General features: G+C 44.7%; 1 protein-coding gene across 4 annotated transcripts in view; it reads right to left on the bottom strand.

Moving 5' to 3' along the window:
• Positions 1-12,957, bottom strand: part of TRMT9B (tRNA methyltransferase 9B (putative)) — a 65,962-nt gene that overhangs the window by 35,969 nt on the left and 17,036 nt on the right. For 3 of the 4 annotated variants that reach the window (XM_033400618.2, XM_049704232.1, XM_049704234.1), the window contains exon 2: positions 6,944-7,122. The exons of the other annotated variant lie outside the window; for it this stretch is intronic. The gene's annotated coding sequence lies outside the window, so the exon portion shown is untranslated. The remainder of the gene's footprint in view (positions 1-6,943; positions 7,123-12,957) is intronic. 4 annotated transcript variants of the gene reach the window in all.

Below are 12,957 nucleotides of genomic sequence, written 5' to 3'. Positions count from 1 at the left end.
CGAAAGGCAAAGCCAGAAGAGAAGCAGCACAATACCCATCCCCTTTCCTCTGAGGGAAGAAGCTTTCGGCAAGTTGCATGACAAGGAATCTCATGGTCATGTTAGAATCTTCTTGTCAAATGATTGTTCAAGAAGGAGCTTTTGCGGGAAGCCCATGTAGTCAACCGTAAAACTATAAATCATGTGATGGTCATTCTAAGAATGGAATTAAGGGGAGCAATGTGAGAGTGAATTATATATTGGTGTATTTTATAAAATACGTTTATAATACAATTGACCCAAAAGAGGCACTCATGGGATATTACTGAAAAAAAATCTGATTGTATATTTGACGTTCAGGAAGAGAGTCCATGTGCAAAGTACAGTAAAATCCGGACTGTCAAGTATGTTGTCCTATAGATTCCACCTCCGTCTTATTCCCCTTATGCGTCTCCCCGTCTCCTTCCCCGCTGCCTCAGCCTGAGCTTAAGCCCTCCCCTAGTAATCCAGGAGTTCACACTCTTGTGGATTTCACGGACCCGGAAAATCTCAAAGGGACATTTGGAGAACCAGAGAGACCAGCTGCTTCTTCACTTGAAGGCTAGCACACACCTATATTTTTAAAAAAAAACCTGTTATTCACTGACACCATGATTGCATTGATGAATAAACAGTTTATCCCCACAGATGTTGGGAGGTCATAATTTTGAACTGAAGAAGTCCTTTAAAATTAAATAAAATTCAGCTTTATGAAAAATTTACTCTACCTTTTAAAAAGTTATCATTTTACTACAGATTGATGAAAACACTGTCACAAACCAACACTGGAATAGACAACTGGGTTTAGGGAATTCCCTGGCAGTTCAGTGGTTAGGACTCGGCACTTTCACTGCCAGGACACGTGTTCAATCCCTGGTTGGGGAACTAAGATCCTGTAAGTCGTGTGGCGCAGCCAAAAAAAAAAAAAAAAAAAGAACTGGGTTTAGGAGAGCAGATTAATACAGTGGTTTCCCAACCCACCAATCTCCCTGCCTTCACAGCTCTGTGTCCTGAAGCTCATCCTCTACAGCACTGTCACAGTCATGTCTTGCTCCCCCTCTTCGGACTTAAAGAGAAAGTCCAAATATCTCAACAGGTCATAAAGCCCTCCACAGTCTGACCCCAGCCCACCCCCAGCAATGTCCCTTGTGATGTCCCACCCCCCAGCTCCATGCCCTGTGCCCTACAGTGCCGGTCCCCAAAAAGGCCATCAGCTTAGCAACTTAGCTGATTCACACTCAGGCACAAGCTCCTTACCTGGTGTCACCTTTGTGACTTGCGATTCTCTGAACAGTTTAGACATTTGAGATCTTCGTGCTTTTTGCTCATCTCTTCCCGCTGCCTGGAATTACCTTTCTTCTCTAGCCCACCTGCCAGACACAGTTCTCTTTGAAGGTTCAGCTTGGGTCATATTTCCTGACCCCAGCTAGGATTCACCGCCTTGTGCTCCCTTGTGTCTACTCTGTGGTATACAGAAACACATCAGTGCTAGCATTTTGGTGGCCATTGCCTTGTGTCTTTGGACTGCCTCACATCCAGCTGTATTTGTGATTAGGGACAGCCTCTAGTGTGCAGTACTGGTGAGGTGCAGGGCCTTGCCTTTCTCCCTGGCCACTGAAGCAGGGAGGTTTTCCCGCTTCCCTCACCTGGTGGGATGGTGTATTAGTTTGGTAGGGCTGTCATAACAAAGTACCACAGACTGGGTGGCTGAAACAACAGAAACCTACTTTCTCACAATTCTGGAGGCTAGAAGTTGGAGCTATGCTTACAAGCCAGGGAACTCCTGGATCCTCCAGAGGCTGGAGGAGGCAAGGACAGACCCTCCCCTGGAGGCTCCAGTGGGAACTTGGCAACGTCTTTTTCAGATGGTCTTGGTTTGTACCCATTTGCCAGCCTAGACTCTCTTGATTTCGTGCAGTCCCCAGTGTATTCCAGAAATTCTTCTTCTCTACTTAAGATGCCTAGGATTAATTTCTGCTGCTTGCAATTAAAAACTTCAACTAATTTTTTTAAATTTATTTATTTTTGGCTGTGTTGGGTCTTTGTTGCTGTGCGGGGCCCTCTCTAGTTGCATCGAGCAGGGGCAACTCTTCGTTGCGGTGCACGGGCTTCTCATTGCGGTGGCTTGTCTTTGTTGCGGAGCACGGGCTCTAGATACGTGGGCTTGGACTTCAGTAGTTGTGGCACGCGGGCTTCAGTGTTTGTAACTCATGGGCTCTGGAGCGCAGGCTCAGTAGTTGTGGCGCATGGGCTTAGTTGCTCTGTGACGTGTGAGATCTTCCCAGACCAGGGCTCGAACCCGTGTCCCCTGCATTGGCAGGTGGATTCTTAACCACTGTGCCACCGGGGAAGCCCTCGACTAATTTTTTAAAAATATCAGTAGCTGTTACAGTCCAGTCCGTTCAGAGAGATACAAAGATTCTGAAAACCACCATTAATGTTTCAGAAAGGGAATCGGGCATCTAATGGCTTACAGTAGCAAAAGGCTAAATCAGTTAATCACCTGTGGTCATAGGAATGAGGTGCCTAAAGAGGCAAGGCTGTGGGGACCAACTCTGCATCCCTGAGAACAGTACAGAAGAAGATAAGGAATTCCAGAAGGGAGATAAGACATTCAGAGAGCTTAAGAAAGAGTAAAACAAACTCAAATTACTTCATTCTTAAGCCTGATTCTCTTACCTCTTGAAGCTAAAGCAGCTGAAAATTAAACTCCAAGTTAGAGCTTGTGGGTTGCCGAATTACTTGCATTCACAGAGTCACCAAGTATTTTATGAGAAAGTTAGGACATTTCTTGGGGGGATAGACTGGGCCCTGAAAACAGGACTGAGAATTAATGGATCCAGCACCTCCTTATTTCCTTGTAGGCCCTACAGTTACCCCACCAGAGAGGGTTTCTAGTAAGAGGGACATAGGTTGGCCCCCTCCTCACCTACATTCCCTCCACCTCTCACTGTCCCCAGGTCTGTACCCAGTCACTTTCCTGCACGGCCGAGGGAGACGAAGTCAAACCCTGAAGGCTTACATACCAGGAGAATTACAGACGTTGAAGGTAGAAAACAAAGAGCTGGGGTAAATGTCCACACGTGTGGATTCTGAGGGAGGCTGCCAAAAGGAGGGAAATATAATTTTAGATTGTACCAGATTTACCAATATGGGCGCCCTTACCAGAGGTTCTGGATTCACTGTGCCAACCTGCCCAAAGTGAGGGGCTCCGAGGAGCTTGCCCATCAGGTACCTCAGAGTCTGGACTCAGTGGTGGCCCAGCCAGAATTGAGATGCCATACGTTGCTTGGCCACAGATCAGCTAAGGGCTGGCAAGATGACGTGCTTCACGCCATGTAGTGGCTGCCGGATTGGCCTGTTAGTAACAGAGAAACACAGTTTGGGGAAGAATCAAATGGATGGACCTCTCAGAATGGCTCCACCGTGTGAGAATCTTTAACTCAAGAATATAAGATGGCCGGGCTTCCCTGGTGGCGTAGGGGTTGAGAGTCCGCCTGCCGATGCAGGGGACACAGGTTCGAGCCCTGGTCTGGGAGGATCCCACATGCCGCGGAGCAACTAGGCCCGTGAGCCACAACTACTGAGCCTGCGCGTCTGGAGCTTGTGCTCCGCAACAAGAGAGGCCGCGATAGTGAGAGGCCCGCGCACCGCGATGAAGAGTGGCCCCCGCTTGCCACAACTAGAGAAAGCCCTCACACAGAAACGAAGACCCAACACAGCAAAAATAAATAAATAAACTCCTATCCCCAACATCTTAAAAAAAAAAAGAGAATATAAGATGGCCAGCACAACCTCCTTCTCCACTACTCGAGAGCTTTGACTCTTTGGGTGCATGAACTCCTTGGGCTGCCATGTTGACAAGGATGGAGGCTATATATGTGCTCAATAATATGATCCTTTTTCCAGGCTGATCTTGCTGCCCCCGTGACCGAGTGCTCAGTCGACCAGCAGAGGTAGTAAACCCTGAGCCCACGATGGGATACAAAGGTTGATTGTCTGGGGCCCCTTTTCATCATGGAGGGGGAGCAACTAGAGGGGAATTAGATGGGGTGAACATTCAATCTGGATTTGTATCTTCTTGCTTTGCCTACCACGCTTCTGTTAGCAACACCCTCTCCTAGCACCATCTCCAGGAGGCTCTGCTTTGCCCTCTGGCTTCCATCTGGTTTGGGCCAATGAAGGGCAGAAGCAGGATTTGGGAGGAGACAGAGGTGAACTTATTTATTATGCCAACTCCCTCCCACAAGGGCCTGGGTTTAACAGTGGCTTTCTTTCTCTCCTGATGGCCACAACTTCTGCTGGGCTGCTCTTTCCAGAGATCAAAGTTCTTGCCAAGTAACTAGTCTTTTTCCCTTTCCCCTTCAGGCCTGGGGTGAATATTGCTCCCAGCTGCTACCCCAGCGTGCTTCACCATCCCTTGTTACGTTTCCTGGGGGCCCTGCCACTTGACTCGAGGATGGAACAAACATTTCCCTCTCTTCCCCCAAGAGGTGTGTGTGTGTGTGTGTGTTAGCAGGGAAAGGGATTATCCACAGCACGCCAGAAACAATCTCTGTAAATCAGTCATCTCCCCAGTGTTCAAGTCCTTCAACATGGATGTTGGCCTAAAGGGTCACAAAACCAGATTTCATATTATCCAGCCTTAAAAGGAATGAAAGTCTGACGCGCACTACAACATGGATGAACCTTGAAGACATTATGTCAAGTGATGTAAGACACAAAAGGACAAATATTGGATGGTCCACTTCTGTGAGCTTTCTAGAGTAGTCAAATTCATAGAAACAGAGAGTGGAGTGGTGGTCAAGGTTGGGGGGTGCTGGGGAATTTGAGGGAGGAGCAGGGGAGTTACTGTTTAGGAAGTTTCAGCTTAGGAAGAGGAAAATAATTCTTGAAGTTGGTTGCCCAACAATGTGAACGTACTTAATGCCACTGCTCTGTGCACTTAAAAATGGTTAAAATGGTAATTTTTAACAGATTTCTGCCCTTTCTCCTGCAAGTCCTGCTTGGGTATCATAGCAAGTAGTTTCAGCCCATGACAGTAACTGCCCCCTAACGTCTTTGGGACCCTGCCTGTTGTGAAGTGTGGTCCCTGCACCCCCTTTCTCCACAACTTGTGTTGTGGGCATGGGGCTCTGCAGACAATATTTCTTCCTTGCCAAGTGGCTCTGCACACAGGACACACCACACCAAAGCGAGTCCGGTAGGTGAGAGGAAGGAGGAGAGACCAGCCCCTTTCTGGTTGCTTCCTGTTCCTGCCAGTGTAACCTGGCAACAGTCCTGCACCCCACGGTACCATTTGCTTCCGGGAGCAATCAGTTCCCAGTTCTTTTCCACTCTCCCAGCACCAGCCCTTTGCCCACCCCTGAGAGATACCTCCAAGCCAGGTAGCACTCCTGCCAAGAGATCTGTTCCCAGCCCCTCAGGGCCCCCCGTCTGAGCTCTCAAGGTAACAGCACTAGCTAGCCAGCACCCCCTTCCCAGAGTCTGGGTCCTAACTCCATGGGTCCTCTCTGAGTTTCTGAGGGCTGGTTCCCAGCTCCAGGGGCCCCTCCCCTAAGCTTCTAGGTTCTGAAAAGCCCATTCTCTTCTCTTGGATCCCCCAGCACAGGATGACAATTCCTACGTTACTTGTTCCCTCTATGACTTTCAGTCCTCTAATGCCTGTTTAAGCAGCTCCTTATATTAAATTCCCTCTGTTAACATAACTAGTGGGGTTTCTGTTTTCTTGATGGGATGCTGACTAATACTTCCGTGCAAGAAATGAAAACAAGAAGCTGTGTCATTTCAACAACCAGCTCTAGTTGTTTATTGCCTGTCTGCTGTAACTGGTTTGTAGACACCATGGAACCAGGTGTTTTTGGTTCACTGACCTATACACCCAGCACTGTGAACACAGCCTGGCGTACAGCAGGCACCCGTATCATCTTAATTGGGTAAATGAATAGGAAATATTTAATTTGAACATAAAAAACCAAAATAATTCTAGTCATGAAAATGTGCTTACAATATATAAAAGTTATAACCACGTGCAAATATATCCAAGGGGAAAATATGTAGCTGAAGTTTGCAAAGCTCTCTTTCTGAAATTCTTAGCAATATCCATTTTGTGCTTTACCCCCCATTTTCTTGTTTAATAATTTTAGTCAGTGGGGGTTTCTCCATATTTTTCTTGTTCATTAGGGCCTGTTATCCATAAGTAGCCAGTCAGTGTGATATTGCAATTTATAATAAGAAATATATATTTGGTCTTCCTCCACTGTTCCTGGCACAGAGCTCCTAAAACCCTTATCATTTCCTATATGAGAGCCACAGGGGCATCTTTTGTTATAATATTTAGTTTTTTCTCAGTTCCTGAAACAGCTCCAAGAGCATAAAGGCGAAATGAGTGTCTTCTGTTATTAATAAATAACCAGCCCCTTTCAACCACACCTGAGTTTCTGTTACTGAGGTGACCTTTGGAAAGCCCCTAAGGAAGGGGCTGGTTGCCAGGGGAACCAACCACGTGCGTGATTGGAGGGTTGGACCTACAGGCCTATCCCCCAGATCTCCAGAGAGTTCAAACACCAAGGGCCAAGGATTTAATCAATCATTCCTTCATTAAAAACCCAAAAGGATAGGATTTGGAGAGCTTCCATGTTGGTGGACAAGAACATCTCCACATGTCAGGAGGGTGTCACACCTCAGACTCCAAGGGGACAGAAGCTTGGGGCCTTGAAAGGTCCAGACCTTGCCCTACGCATCTCTTCCATCTGGCTGTTCCTGAGTTTTAGCTTTTAAAAACGAGCCAGTAACCTAGTAAGTAAAATATTTTCCTGAGTTCTGTGAGCTTCTCTAACAAATTAATCTAATCTGAGTAGGGGGTCATGGGAACCCCCGATTTATTAACCAGTCAGTCAGAGCACAGGTGACAACCTGGACTTACCATTGGCATCTGGGGTGTGGGGGTGTGTGTGTGGCAGGAGGGTAGCAATCTTGTGGGACTGAGCCCTTGACTTGTGGTGTCCAAGTCTATTTGCAGGTGGATGATGTCAGGATTGAGTTAAATTGTAGGACACTTGGCTGGTGTGGCAGAACTCTCAGACGTATGGGAAACCTCCACATCTGGGGAGCAGAAGTGAAGCAGTGTGAGAGTAGGGAAGACAAATACAAGTGTGTTCTTCCTTTACATTTATTCAATCAATAAAATACACAGTTTAAAAATCAAAACACCAATACGTTAAACTTCACAAATAAAACTTCAAAAGGAGAAGTCGGGGCATTTTGATGTGATGAAAAAATACTGTATTGGGAGATGACATAGGCCCAGGTCGTCACTGGCCATGTGACCTTGGGCAAGTCTCTTAGCTTTTCTTGGTATATGTGACTTCAACTTAGATATAAAGAAATAGAGATCATTTCTAAAGTGCCCTTCCTCTTTTAAGACTCTGATTCTTCAAATAGAAATGTGCTTTAACATCCCAAGAGCACAAGATAACTTTCAAGTATCGACAGTCTATCCCAGACTCGAATGTCTTTTTATCACAGTCCCCAAACCTATCACTCCACCCAGACTGAGCCTGGGAAAGTGTGGAGTGACTGACAGTCAAATAAAAAGCTTTGGTGCCAATTCCTATTTCCAGGTCCAAATGAAATTATAATTTTCTGTAGCTAATACTTTTTAAACTTGGCTGGATATTTTTAAGACCCTAATCTGTGGAGCAGTGTTAATATTGACAGCTGCATGAAACATCTAACACATTGGAATACATTGCAAAGCTCAAAGAAGACCAGGTCAGGGCAGTGAACTCTTCTCTTTCCCTGACATCTAAACATGTCAGACAGACCAGAAGACATCAGCCCAAGATCTGACCAATGCAGCACAGGCTCACAGCAAAAAGCCCTGCACCCACGGAGCCATGAGAATGAACTGGAATAATAGTCCTCAGAAAGAACTGGAATAATAGTCCACAGAATGAACTGGAATAATAGTCCATGGAAGGAACTGGAAAAATGGTCCACAGAATGAACTGGAATAATGGTCCATGGAGGGAACTGGACTGGAGGAATCAGGCTCCCCAACTCCAGACTATACTAAAAAGCTACAGTAATCAAGACAGTATGGTACTGTCACAAAAACAGAAATATAGATTAATGGTACAGGATAGAAAGCCCAGAGGTAAACCCACGCACCTATGATCACCTAATCTATGACAAAGGAGGCAAGAACATACAATGGAGAAAAGACAGCCTCTTCAATAAGTGGTGCTGGGAAAACTGGACAGCTACATGTAAAAGAATGAAATTAAAACACTCTCTAACACCATACACAAAAATAAACTCAAAGTGGATTAAAGACCTAAATGTAAGAGTGGACACTATAAAACTCTTAGAGGAAAGCATAGGAAAAACACTCTTTAACATAAATGACAGCAAGATCTTTTATGACCCACCTCCTAGAGTAATGAAAATAAAAACAAAAATAAGCAAATGGAACCTAATTAAACTTAAAAGCTTTTGCACAGCAAAGGAAACCATAAACAAAACAAAAAGACAACCCTCAGAATGGGAGAAAATATTTGAAAACGAAGCAACAGACGAAGAATTAATCTCCAAAATATACAAACAGCTCATGCAGCTCAGTATCAAAAAAAACAAACAATCCAATCAAAAAATGGGCAGAAGACCTAAATAGACATTTCACCAAAGAAGACTTACAGACTGCCAACAGACACATGGAAAGATGCTCAACATCACTATATTATTAGAAAAATGCAAATCAAAACTACAATGAGGTATCACCTCACACCAGTTAGAATGGGCATCATCAGAAAATCTACAAACAACAAATGCTGGAGAGGGTGTGGAGGAAAGGGAACCCTCTTGCACTGTTGGTGGGAATGTAAAGTGATACAGCCACTGGGGAGAACAGTATGGAGGTTCCTTAAAAAACTAAAAATAGAGCTACCATATGACCCAGCAATCCCACTACTGGGCATATACCCTGAGAAAACCATAATTCAAAAAGTCACATGTACCCCAATGTTCATTGCAGCACTATTTACAATAGCCAGGAGATGGAAACAACCTAAATGTCCATCGACAGATGAATGGATAAAGAAGATGTGGTACATATATACAATGGAATGTTACTCAGCCATAAAATGGAATGAAATTGGGTCATTTGTAGAGACGTGGATGGACCAAGAGACTGTCATACAGAGTGAAGTAAGTCAGAAAGAGAAAAACAAATATTGTATATTAACACATATGTGTGGAATCTAGAGAGATGGTACAGATGAACCTGTTTGCAGGGCAGGAATAGAAACTCAGATGTAGAGAACGGACATGTGTGGACACAAGGTGGGAAGGGAAGGTGGGATGAACTGGGAGATTAATTTTGACATAAATACACTACCATGTTTCAAATAGATAGCTAGTGGGGACCTGCTGTATAGCACGGGGAGCTCAGCTCAGTGCTCTGTGATGGCCCAGATGGGTGGAATGGGGAGGGGGGAGGGAGGTCCAAGAGGGAGGGGATATATGTATACATATAGCTAATTCACTTCATTGTACAGCAGAAACTAACACAACATCATAAAGCAATTATACTCCAATAAAAAAAATAAAAACAAAACGAAAACAACAAAAAAAGAGGGAACTGGAATAATGGTACAATATAAAGTGGAGTACAACTGCTAGAACCACTCTCTCTGTACTGTTCTGTGTGATGGAGAATACAATACAGTATAAAAGTCGGTCCAATGCTACTTTAGAAATAGTGCGAACAGAGGAAAAACAGGCTTTCGTAAAAGACATCACAGAGTCAAAAGTTCAAGGACAGTGAAAGAACAGACTGGTCTGTTTAACGATAGCACATGTCTACAAAAGTGAACAGAGTAAATTTGTTGTTTACATACAATTTTCACATAAGTAAAATACAATGTGTGTGTACAAAATATATATAAGTAAGAAAATATGGTTTTCTTACCTGGAAAAAACTAAGTAGTATTGGAGGGGCCCCAGGAAGGGGCTAAAAAGAATGCTTACTATCAGCGAGGGAGGCTAGGATCTCAAGGAATTCTCTCTCTCTCTCTCTCTCTCTCTCTCTCTCTGTGTGTGTGTGTGTGTTTATATATAAATGACACAAAACAGGAAAGTAGACTTACAAGCCTGTGTGGGCACAGAAGTAGGCAGCTCTGTCTCAGAGCCCAGGATGGAAGCCGGGGTGTAACCACGAGAGGGAGGGACTCTGGTTTTCCTAAGTGTGTGAGGAGGAGATGCCTCTGTGACGACTTCTGAAGGGCTGCAGATTGGTTGCTTCTCTCTGTGATGCTGCTCAGGCCAGGCCAGGGTAGTTAATACAGGGCATCTTTTCTGTTCATCACACCTGAGCTCTTCTCGTCATTAACCGACGTTGTTAAATTGCATAAAACCTACTGGGAGAGGTGGAGGTGCCCTGCTGGTGCCTCCTGTGAGTGACTCAGAGTCGAACCCCCTGGGCTGCCTATGCGCCTCATCCCGAGGACCGGTCCCACCCGGGGGGGTGGGCAGCTGAACACCCAGTCCACGTGGACTCCAGCTCGAACCTCGCAACATCACTAGGATTCCTCTTACCCTGACTGCATTCTGTAAACATTCAGACTTCAGATTAGAGAACATGAAGAGACTCTGGTAATTAATTAAAAGAGCTATGGTAGCTCCTTATGACAGATAAATCAGAAATTGCTAAAGGATCAATGTTTATGAAAGGAAAATTCTTCTTTTCCAGCAATTCCAAAGAGCAAACCCATGGCTTTCTAGATTAAAGGAACAAAAATCAGGAAGCTCTGCCCGCTTTGTTCCCCTTCTGACCTCATCCTTATCGAACAGGCCACGTCCCAGGAAGGGCACATAATTCTGCAGACCTTTATATTCCCTTAGCACGTATGTCTTTTGTGATCTGGGTAGCATCTCATTTAAAATAGAAATTCAGGGCTTCCCTGGTGGCGCAGTGGTTGAGAGTCCGCCTGCCGATGCAGGGGACACGGGTTCGTGCCCCGGTCTGGGAAGATCCCACATGCCGCGGAGCGGCTGGGCCCGTGAGCCATGGCCGCTGAGCCTGTGCGTCCGGAGCCTGTGCTCCGCAATGGGAGAGGCCACAACAGTGAGAGGCCCACGTACCGCAAAAAAATAAATAAATAAAATAGAAATTCATCTATGGTGTTGTGTCCCTTTTTAGAAACCGTATCACAAAGTCCTTCAGCCTGTGCATTGACGGTGGTAAACTGAACTTGTAACAGTGCTTCAAAAGAAATTCATAATTTGTTAATAGCTTAGTCCCAGTTATTGCTTTCATATGGATAATCACCATACAGTATAAAGACAATGTTCTAAAAATGTATTTAGTACTGGTCTGGCTTTCTAAGTTGATTAGTGATTGGTATTCTACCGTGGGAATGACAGCTTCCATTCTTAACAAGAAAAATTTTAAATTCAGAATTTGCCTTCCCTAGAAATTACCAATTTTAAATAGCTGCTTTAATTAGAAAGGATACATACACTTAGGTATAGTGCATTAGGGGCAAAAACTTAAGAAATAATCGAAATGATGTGGGCTTGAGTTGGTCAAATGCCAACAGAGAAAGTCATTTTAATGTCAGCTCTACTACAAGAAAAACCTCCGAGGTGACCAAACACTTATCACCGTCTCTCTGACTTCCCTGTGTTCTGCTGGGGCTCAGTCTTTGTGTGGAAGCGATAGGGTGGGACAGGAGTAAAGAACGTGGCTTTGAAGCCCTAAACTCCTGCACTGTCTCATCCCCTCATGGAACACGCTTGTTCCTAAAGTCCTGGATGGTTTTTTACTTGTGCTTTTGCTCAACACACTAGTGATTAATTTAACTGGTGGAAGATTTCGGCGCCCTGTACGTATCTTTAGATGATCATTTCAGAGAGAAAACAAATACAGGAATTGATTTACCTTGTGCCCTACAGTTAAGCAGTGTTTGCACACAAAATCTACAGAAGATTTCTGCTTCTCAATCCAGTTTTTTGTGTACTGTGAAAAAGTTTATTTTCATGCTACCTGGATTTTGTTACTTATACTTCCCATACCTCAGGAGTATTAACTATTGGTGCTTGTACTGACAATGATGCTACCTAATCCTAAAATGCCTTTGGATTATAATTTCATAATGTAAAACTTGAAAGGGACAATGAAAAATGTAAACGAGATGATGTTGTAACCTCTATTTTTTGCTCCTCTGATCTGGAGGAATGAGGCCGTTATTCCCCCACCCTCCCCCTGCCCCATGCACCTCCCCAGGGGACAACTCCCGGGCAGATGGGCTCCACTCATTTCTAACTGATGGCTTGTTCTAGAAGCCAGAGTGCTTTCCCATCTCCCGCCGCATCTTGCTCCTACTCTGGGAGGGTGGGTGGTATTAGCATGTACCATCCAGCTCCTGTACTAGTCTGGGAAGCCCTGTGCTAAATAGACAGACACTGAACTCAAAATTTAGACCGATTTTAATAAAAACCTAGGTCACATAATTGAACATTAGAAATAGCTGAGGTTGACCCTTTTCATTACCAAGGTACTGTTTATTTTAATCACTTTTAGAGAAATCTTTCTAACATATACCACAATCTTTTTATGTATATGTGGCTTTTTTTTTTTGGCCACGCCTCACGACTTGCAGGATTTTAGTTTCCCAACCAGGGATTGAACCTGCGCCCTCAGCAGTGAAAGCAAAGAGTCCTAACCACTGCACCGCCAGGGAATTCCCTTATGTCTTTCTAAAGAGCCTATGTAACACATTTTTTTAAATTGATAACATAGGAGTTAATTATGACAAAGTATTATAGAGCAGCGATGCTCTCCAGAGCCTAACAGAGTGTCTGCATTTACGCTAAGTGGCACTAGGTTTTGAATGCATCTTGACTGTTTCTCTGCCCTACCCTGCCGTGGGCAGTCAC

The sequence above is a fragment of the Orcinus orca genome, chromosome 21 (genome assembly GCF_937001465.1).
Source record: "Orcinus orca chromosome 21, mOrcOrc1.1, whole genome shotgun sequence".
Lineage (NCBI taxonomy): Eukaryota > Metazoa > Chordata > Mammalia > Artiodactyla > Delphinidae > Orcinus > Orcinus orca.
The sequence above is the reverse complement of the archived record's forward strand: the minus strand, read 5'-3'. Positions and strand labels throughout refer to the sequence as shown.